We start from the raw sequence: 10801 nt of genomic DNA, 5'->3' as shown, positions 1-10801 counted from the left end.
GAGGAGGAGGAGGAGGAGGAGGGGAGGGAGGGAGGGAGAGACAGAGCGAGACAGAGAGAGAGAGGAGAGGGAGAGAGAAATGGAGGAGAGGGAGAGAGAGGCTGGTGATTTAGCTGGTTGACTGCTTTGTCTTGCTTTTCATTAGCACATAAGTGACTCGAGCTGGAATTGCATGCTGGACTTTTGGTTCTGCTGGTAGCACACTGTGCTCAATAAAAATTAATCCATCAATCAACAGGACAGAAAATCCTATCGTGCCAGAAGCAATACCTCCTGTTTGTCCCATACAAAAGCTAATTAGAGTGTTGGGTGTTGTAATGGAGGCAGGAACTGAGCAAAATAGAAAAAATAACCCCCACAAATTATCAAATAAAAAATGAGACAGGTGAAAATAGATAACCACGGAAAGCTAATAGTTCACCCCCCCCCCCAGGATGGTCTCTTTTATTTCAATGCAACAGAAGTTTGTCCACCATGGGTGGGATTCAGGACTGCTTGTGTTTTTTGGTCAGGGTTGGCTAGGGGCATCTGTCATCTTTCCCCATTTACCCCAAAGCCACTTGCTGCTGTGGTCTCAGAGGTCTGGCCTCTTACCTACCTGTACTATAAGGGCATCAGCTCACTGGAGCTTTGCTCGGCTGGGAAATGGAAAGAGAATTCGTCTGGTAAGGAGAAGGAAAACCCGAGGAGAGCATAGAAGAGACCACGGGCATGGTGTGAAATGTGAGCAGAAAGGTTTGCCTGTCATTGTGACTCCCTGAAGAATTGCAAGTAGTGCCCTAGGGGTTGGAGGGACATGTGCACAGGCACCAAGCTGACAATGGCACATTTACACAGATGCACACTAGATACATTGGCATGAATCCCTACCTCACACAAAGGTACCTCCTGACCTAACAATTTAAACTCTAGAGGCTCTGACTTTCCCAATCTTAATATTAACCAAGAATTTCTGCAAGTTATTTTGATCATTGCAACTGTGTCAGTGTTAAAGATCTTCCAGTGGAATCTTGAAGAAGCCCTAGAGATCTAAGCGTACTTAGTCAACATGAGCAACCACAATGGTAAAAACACTTGTTACCAATGCTTTTCCTTTTTTTCTTCTTACGACACAAGGCACAACAAGCTTGAGGTTTCTTTTTTTTATTTTTATTTTTTATTTATTTATTTTATTTATTTATTAAAGATTTCTGCCTCCTCCCCTCCACCGCCTCCCTTTTCCCTCCCCCTCCCCCAATCAAGTCCCCCTCCCTTGTCAGCCTTAAGAGCAATCAGGGTTCCCTGTCTTGTGGGAAGTCCAAGGACCACCCACCTCCATCCAGGTCTAGTAAAGTGAGCATCCAAACTGCCTAGGCTCCCACAAAGCCAGTACGTGCAGTAGGATCAAAAACCCATTGCCATTGTTCTTGAGTTCTCAGTAGTCCTCATTGTCCGCTATGTTCAGAGAGTCCGGTTTTATTTGAGGTTTCTATATATCCTGCTACCTAAAGATATATTTATTTAAAAGAAAAAATAACCTTTTAAAGCTAGTAAATTCTGGGGGGACCCAAATGATCTGACATTGAACTGCTTATGCAATTTTGGGGGAAATAAAAGATAAGATAAAATAAATTTGCCTATAATATGGTCTCATATCCCTTGGTGTACTAAGTGGAGAGATACATACTGAATTCTAGCTAAGCATTTTCTGTTTGAGTGTACAGCTCGGCGGAAGCGTCTAACAGGCCCAAGGTCTTACGTTTCATCCGCAGCACCACCTCCCACTTCAACAGCACAGTGGTTTAACTGTGAATTGTGCTTTCTCCAGCTGGCTCACAGGAGAAACATAAGGCTCTTTGTGGTCTCCTTCTGAAAGGCAGTCCAGGGCCCTTGACTTAACTTCCAATAACTGTGTGCAGAGGAGTCCATCTGAGGGTAGAAGAGCAAGGCAGAGTGTCCACCGCAGCCTCAGACACAGGAGGAGATCCCTCCACCTGTCTCCACATAGCATGGGTGTGTGCAGCCAGAAAGACGGAGTGGAGAGTCTGTGGGAGGAAGTGAGGGGAAATCAATAAAACGGAGATGGGGAAAAGAAAAGTGATGCGCTCCTGTCCCAGGATGAAGATCTTGTCGAGAACCCCAGTTTATCTCCTCTGATACTTCCAGGGTCCAGAGGGACGATGCTGTCAAATTCAACATTAGTTTTCTAAAGCCTGCAGGCTGAGTTTCATTTATTTAGAGTTAACTCCCATTTTTAATACCAGAAAAGAACACATATTCTACTTCAAAGGGAAAAAAAAATTTTCTGAAGCATCCATTGTTCTGCGGAACCACAGGCACCGTGACTGTATAATGCTTTGCGGTGTTTTGTAAACCAAGCTTGCTTTGCATTAAAAAACACATAGGAAAGCGGTCTGCACTTGGGTCTGTTGTTTCTCCGGCATGCTGACAGTAGTTTGAACATATGAGTATGTGGGATTGAATAGATTACTAGCTTTAACTAAGATCAATATGTATTCCATGGATGCTATTTCAAAGCAGGAGGGAAACAGAGAGAATGAAGGTTGGACAGAGCTATGGGCTGGTTTAACCTCTGGGTGTGAGATTCGTTCTTTTCTGTTAGCCATTTTGCTACCCCTGTAGCTGTGCCTGCGTCTCTCCAAAGCTTCAGTTCTCACAAAGGTATAAGCTGTCTTCTTGCTTTCTGGATAGAGTTTTTATGGCTATAAAGACTAAATTGCCATCTTTCCAAATTGCTGGTCTCCACATCGTTCTTCAGCGAGACTGCACTCATTTCAGGGTGTGAGCATTGGCTAGCTCTGTGCATGAACAGAAGTAACTTCATTAGAATTCAGGAGGCAAGATGGTGGAGTGGGCAACCTGACGGCCAGGTTCAACTGCCAGGTTGGTAAAACCAACCATGTGATAAGTCACTTCTGATGTCCATTCCCCAAGGCCCCTTTCTGAATGTTAGAGGCAGGAGTTGAGTTAGCGCCCCCAAACTGTTTAGAATAGTACCGTGAACACAGTGAGTTCTGTGTCGTGGATTATCTGCCATGACGAGGGTTGTTGTTATTTTTCTGGCAACAACACTGCAGTTCTACCCCCCTTTGGAGAGGTGTGTCTGCCTTCAATCCCGGTCCAACATGTCTCAGGGGAGACTGACTTCTCCTCTTTTCATTTTTAGAGTAGGCACAAAGCCATAACATAGTCTAGCAGTGAATTCCATCCTCCCAGCTGCAGGATGGGGAAATCGTGTAAGGTGGTACAATCAGATAGGTCATAGGAGTATATAAGCTAGTCTAAAATTACTGGGAAAGTGTGTGTGTGTGTGTGTGTGTGTGTGTGTGTGTGTGTGTTGGGCAGTTAATTGAAGAGGATGTAAGTCTGCACAGAGAGAAGCAGAGACAAGTGACAGAAAGACATCCATGGGGAATATTGTTCCCCAAGACTACAGGCATGCTTCTTCTGGATAAGTCAATTATATTTGACAATCAGAAAGGACATCACCAACCTGTGCTCCAATGTGACATAACCTGTCTTCTTTACCTATCTAAGTCTAACTCACCCTCCTAGGCAAAGCACAACACTCACCCTCATGAAGTGGACATTTCCATTTCTGTTCTGTAGCCCCCATCATCTATAATACTACTTAGCACTCATCATCCACCCGGAAAGCCGACCCCCAGCCATGCACTTTCCTTCTCCTCTGTGCTGTGCACTCACCCCAAGTTCCACTCTTCAGTCCGTGACGCTTGCCTGCACAGTACTTTGCAACAAGCTTACTAGTATTTGTTGTCTGAATTCCTTCTAGCTGGTTCCCAGTGAAGTGGATTATAAATCACAGTACACAAAGGACTCTAAGCATAGAAGCACATGAAGGGAACTGTAGAGTAGGAATAATAATAATAATAATAATAATAATAATAATAATAGAGCAGAAAAGGATGTGGACTCATTGACACGTATCCCACTAAGCTGTAAGGTTCACAAAGAGCAAGCACCGACTTTCTGCTTTAAATGTAATTCCCAGTCGACACACCCTACGCCCGACCCATTGTAGTGCTCGGTACAAACTGTTGACCTGTGCGTTCTGTTACAGTGCAGGGGATTCTGATTAATTATCTAACCCTACCACCATGCAAAAGAAATGAAACGAGAAAGAAATGGCTAGTTCTACAAGCCAACACCTTCTTCTCATTATTTTGAGATCTTTCCACCATCACCTCATTTCTCCAAATTACAAGAGTAAACAAAGCCATTCCCTGGGATGACAGATGAGGTGCCACGACAATAGCATGCCTGGAATTTCCAGGTCTGCGAGAAAACCCATATGAAATCCAGATCCTCCAAGGAGAGCCTTTCCATCAGCAAAAAGAGTAAGTGGGGGAATATGAACACCAAATCAGGTTTAGGAAGGGCATCGCGCTGGAACGCTGCTTCTACCCGTGAGGAATTCTGGGAATAGGTACATCCTTTTCTGTAGGTACCTTACACGGTGTTAGTTCGGCCACAGCTTTGTGTATCATAAATGGATGAAAATACAAATTATTTCTTATTTATAGGTAATTCTTTTCCCAGAAAGTATTTATTTATTATCGCTGCCACCAACGCAACATCCTCAAGCTAGCCATTGAATTATTCATTTCAAAATTACCGTTTTTACTTTTATTCTGTCAGTGTTAGCCTCCACAAGATTCAGTTTGATACTTTACAGTATTGAAATCGGATCTATGTCCGATATCCAAGGTCTTCAGTACTTTGACTCCAGTCCCCCTTTACATACGGGAACTTTCTTTTCGTTCTTTCCCATCCGAGCCCCAAACTCATTCATCTCTGTCTGTTTACTGTCTGTCTTGCTCCACAGTTCTATGCTCCGAATCTTTCTCTCTGACTGTTGAAACGCGTGTTTTGTTTTAAGTAGCATTCTTCACCCTCCCTCATCTGTCGATACGCTGTCCTTTCTCAGCTCCTCACGGTCTGCGTCATTGGCTGCTCAGCATTTCAGATAAATGTGCTTTATGGCCCTCAGTGTGAACTCTTTGCCAGCAGACATTCCATCTTGGACTCCTTCGCACTTTGTTCTACGTATGGATCATTGCAGCTATGATTATGGTAAGAATGCACGGAATACGCAAACATAGCTAGGACTTTCCAGAGTTCATGACTGAGAAATTTTGGCAATAGCACCGTTTTCTTATCCTTGGGAAATATACTTCAAGAATTCCAGTGAGTACCTAACTCCATGGAAAGGACGGAATCATATCATACTGTTTATTCCCACATGTAAAGGCTTGTGAAAAAATTTAACTTGTGAGTTAGGCATGGTAAGAGATTAAGTAATTAGAACAGCTACAATAATTTGCTTTGATGAAAAGTTATTTGAATGCTCTCTTTTGAGCTAAAAAATCTTTTATTATGTAGTATATAGCCAGAATTTTTCTTGATAGTTTTTCATTTAAAGAAAATCCTTTACACCTCCTAAAAATAAAACAATGCTCATCTTTACTTAAAATTAAAGACATGAAAATTAAAAATGAGATCCAACTTTCATATCCAAGACCAATAAAGGAAAAAATATTTAATTGAAATTTTAGGTGAATAGTGTGGGCCACTGTGTTAGGAAAAAGGAAGATGGATTTGGGATAACATTTTAAGGATGGGTTTTAGCAGTATAGGTGAAAAATTTTAATTTATTACTCTTGGGTAGAAGAAGTAGACTTTTAGAAAACTTAACTGTTGTTGCCAAATAAGTAAATGTCTGTTTGGGAAAAGTTTACTGAAACTTTACGTGTAAAAACAAAAGTAGGAAATTAACCCTAGGCTAAATAACAAGCATTGGTGGGCTGGGCCATGAATCCAGACGCAGTAGCTCCCTATTTAGAAATGGAGTCCTTATTGCTTGCTGCCAACTAAAATTTTTAGAGGCTCAAAAGCCTCTACAGACTTCTTTTCCTCTCCTTCTTCGACAGAAGAAAAAGTAGTTTAGAGTAAGCTACAAACATTACTGCAATTATTAAACTAGTCAGCAGAGACAGAAAAAAAAATCCTATCTTCTTGACTCTGCAATCCATAAAACACTGCCGTTTCTCATCTCAGTTTCCAGTCAACACACATTTATTTAACTAAGTCACATCCTGGGAAAAAAGAAAAAAAATGTTCTGATGAATCTTTCTGGATGTTCTAATAGCTACTCTGTTTTACAGTATATTTGGTGAATGTTTTATAGATTAGCTTTATCAAAAACACATCTATTTCTGTGGGCCTTTCAATGGCTATTTAAGGGGAGACTATGACATATATACTATATATTATATATTATATATATGCATATATTTCAGCACTCAAGACTCTCCTAAGTAGCTAAGGGATAGCTCTCTTTATGACAGATCTAAGGGCTACTCTAAGAACATGGATGGATGGATGTGTGGACTTGGCCTTTCTTCCAAGGTGAAGCAGAAGCACCACGCAAGATATTTTCTGTAACTCAAAACTTGCAATTTCATTTCCAGAGCAGGCAATAGGCTCTGCCCTGGACTCACTGGGACTTGTCAAAGTCTTATTATGTGTCTACAAAATGCAGTCCGCAGACTAGGATGCAGACACAACCGCAGAATGCCCAGTAAACTTAAGGCGGGAAGAGTGATTCTAAGTGCAATCGTTCAAAATCAATGTTAGGCACAACAGATCTATAATTCTTTCTAGACATTAGCTCAAGAATGGGTGCTAACTGGACAAAGCACAAAGTCCAATTCTATCCCCCTATTTCTGTTTTCTAATTAAATTAGCAGACATACCAAAATATCCTAGAATTTAGAAGAGAAAATGATAAGAAAAAACAAGCTTTAAGAGGGCAAGATTTCACAATTTACCTCTAAAAGTGAGATTAATCAGCCTGGATTACTCTTCCAAAACTATGGAAATACAGAAACATCATAAACTCATCATATGACCATTCTTGCAATCTATTTGCTGGAAGCCAGATGTCTTATGATAGTAAAAGCAGGTGTCTTTACAATAGCTGGAAAATGTTCAGCACTCATATGATAGACTTTTCTTACTTTAAGCATCAAGTGCGTTGCTCCCTTACTAGGGCGTGCAGTTTCAGAGGAAGTGCCCATGCTTTAGCTTAGACCAAAGATAACTTTCCCGTTTCAGGATTTCAGCGTTCACTTAGGGAACTATAATACCATTCAGAGCAAATCCTCTATTAAATCAACGTATTCATTACCTAGAATGAAAGTTTTATTCAATCACTGTATTTTGATAGACTAGACTACTGCACACGAGTGAGAGATAATGGATCGAAGACAATGTCCTTGAAGGAGAGGAGCTCAGACCTTCTTTCATATGCATTCCCAGGAGACTGCCACTTTCTGATGCTATCAAGGCATCGGAAAGGTTGGCAAGGAGCGAGCCAGCCCTACGTGGTATAACGAATCAGCACATGAACTAGCTAACCATGTAACTGCTGAGAGGAAAGAAATGAAATCATTCCTGCTTAAAATCTCTCAGTGTCATCTTTTAACCAATTTAGGGCGATTGGCTCAGCTGCCTTTATGGCAACCCAGCCAGGTGTATGTTGAGAACTCACTAGAAGTCATCGTCAAAGTTAGTAAATCTGCTTTGGCTCTCCGCAGGCTGCCTTCATTCAACCTGACCTGCCCATGTCTCTCGCTGCTCAGTAACTAGGGAAAGAGGCAGGAAAAACTCTTAGGAGAGATAGGAGAGAGAGTGTGAAGCCTATTAAACAGATACGCACAAACACAATGCAGACATGGAGAAATATGCTAATAGCTGTCTTCACAGCCCGATTCACTTAAGCAAGAGGGAAATCAAGGCTTATGGGGCTAATGCTCACTTTCCCATAACTGCCTAAAATGTTTGTGCACCGTCTTCTTCTGACATTCCTTTGTGTTTGGATACTGGAATCATCTTTAGCACAGACTTATTTTAGTACCTGAAATAAATCCTAGATTCTTCTGGTACTGGGCTATGCTTAATGACAAGTATATATAGGAGTAAAATATTGATATGCGAATGTTGACATGCAGGTCTTTCATCTAATGGGAGAAGTTGCTTACATTTCTATTCCTAGAGATATTTCCTGCCATCACTGTTTACTTCTTGCAGCCATGTTCTGGATACATGCATTGCTACAAGGATCTCTGGGAAATGCTCTTTGGCAGCTGTTCTTGAAAATTATGATGAAAAACACTCACTAGCACGAGTTGTATAAAAATATGGTTATGTTGCTTCCAGAGCTTGTAGTAGCTATTAGCATTTGTTTATATACACGAGTGGCATCATCTTGTTGATATAAACTGTTTCTGTTCAAAGTCTAAGGAAGTAAACTTAATAAGGGGGAGAGAAAAGAACCATGGCTTGCTAAAGACACAACCAGGTGGGGCTATATGGCTGTGACATCTGTAACCCAGTTGACCAACGGGATCGATAAAGGTGATCTGGCTCTCTATGCTGGTGTCCCCTTCCTCCTTCACCGGTCCATGTGAGGGACTACTGAGTGCTGACCTAAAAAGAATGATCTTCCTGGGATGTAAGAGGACTGGACTTCATTCAAGAATATGCGAGTAGCTGTGCTTTCTTGTTACGATCTCTAAGCAAACTCTCAGTACCCATTACAAGGTGTGTGAATGTTCTCACCTTCTAAAATGAAAGAAAACTTTTTGTTGGCAATTTATAATAAACCTTTTTACAGTTTCTGCAATTCCATCACATGAATAGGAAGTCAAAGTCCAACCACCCGTCTTCTGAAGCATCCTGAACCAAAACTTGCACCAGAATCATGCCTAGATCACCGTCACTGTGGCATCTACTACAGCTTCAGTATGAACGGAAATGTAAGCTGTAGTACACTGGGTTGCATCTGATAACATTGATGTTTAGTGTAGGAGTGATGGGAAAGAGTGACACAGAAGCTGGGGGAACATCCAGCACGCGACCTTATCATATTGTCCGAGACTCTTCTGCTCAACTCCAACTAACACAGAAATTAGGGAAATTTTCAGGAATTTTGGTCTGCTGTGTGTATATGTTCCCCCACTTAAGTGTGGAAGTAATATTGTTAGAAATGCCAGAAAAAGATAGTGTTTTCCCCTTCAGAAAGAAGCCATTCCCGAGTATGAGTTTTCAGTAGGGTGTGGGGCCAGAAAGGCTAGTAAACTGAACAGGAAGCACCCAGTTCTTTGCTGAACCAGGGTGGCTTTTCAATTCAGTTTAGAGGACCAATGTGAGAGTCTTTAAATCATTTACTTTTAATCTCTAAGGCAGCAAATGTGGTTTCCCTGGCTCCGTGGTGAAATCTCTCCCCCATCTTTACTTGTAGAAAGTTCTCCATTGTAACAGATATAGGAAATTAGTGTCTTCCCGGTACTCCATGAATATTTAGGCACTTTCCAGTCTGCATTAGTATATATAAGAGAAGTGCTAAAATTAAATACCACAGACTTCACAACAGAAATGTGTATTGTGTTGAATGCTGACAGTGTGTTTGGGTATACAATATAAATAAGCTATGTTTTTTTCTTTCATCCAGAACTGTAGCACATGTAAACATATTTAATAATAAAGGGATAATGCAGAAACTGCAGATATAAATATGTTACTTCTTGTAGAGCACAGTGGGTAGATTAAAGAAAGAGGAGTTGACCAAGTTCTCATAAAGAGAAGGCACCATGCAATATTGAAAAATGAAGCAGCCAAGAAGGTGAAGTAAGGACTGAGGAGGAATCATATTCAAGGGCCTGACACATGGGAGCATGCTATGTTGCTAGGAAAAAGTGCACATTCATCGCAGGACGTGAAACATACAAGGCATAGAAAAAATAGGCTGGCATCAGTTTGTAAAGAACCTTGAACACTGTGAAAATGGATGTGGGCTTTTCTTGTATGCAATAAAGAAGTAAAGTACACATGTGCATACATACACATTTATATATTATATAAACATATATATATATATATATATATAAACATATATTCATGTATATTTATCCCAGGAGTTGCTTACAGCTCATTTTCGCACCTCCAGGCAGACTTCTAGTGCCCTTCCTCGCTCTTTATACCAGTTTCCATGATCTAAATGTCTCTGTAGAAGGCATGCTTTTTGGAAACCTAACTGATCTTCCCACTGATTCATCCACCTTTGAAAAATAACTGGTTATCTGGATGTTCTAGACCTTGCAAACTTTCGTCATCAATTTAATGGATCTTTTAAAACAATCCACTTGTGCAGTTTGTTAAGAACTGACAACAAATGGGTCAACCAATGAGTGCTAGGAACAAACTATCCATTGTCTGAATGAATATAATACATGTGCAAGTTGGTGTGTACCCTGTTTTAGGATGTATATATTCTCTGCATCTCTGGCTCCGTGTCTTTCTGCTCTGTATCTAAATTAAAGCGACACTTTCAAATTTTATTTATAGGCTAAAGCAAAACAATTGGCGGTTAATTGAAAATGCTTGCCACTCCTCAGTGACGTTTCTAGAGGAACCTGTATTGATTCATGTTTTTACCTCATAAAGAATAATGACAATCAGTCACTCTATTGAAAATAACCTCTCATTATATGAACTCAGAGCTCCACAGATATGACGCTGGTGTGGAGTCTGATGAACAACATAGGACATACATTTGAGCAATTGGAGGTAAAGCAGTGCTTTGTCTAAAAAGGCAGGGTCGAATTGCCGCCATCTCTGTGCCTGTGGAACAACTTGTACACGAGAAGTAAAGGAACATTCCTCGGACCTCCAGTTCTCTCTCCGATACACAGTTTCCATTTTGAACAAAGTTGTTCAT

Source organism: Alexandromys fortis, unplaced genomic scaffold, assembly GCF_014885135.2.
Source record: "Alexandromys fortis isolate MF-2015 unplaced genomic scaffold, M_Fortis_MF-2015_v1.1 scaffold_6, whole genome shotgun sequence".
In the NCBI taxonomy this organism is placed as follows: domain Eukaryota; kingdom Metazoa; phylum Chordata; class Mammalia; order Rodentia; family Cricetidae; genus Alexandromys; species Alexandromys fortis.
Note: the sequence above shows the minus strand (reverse complement) of the source record.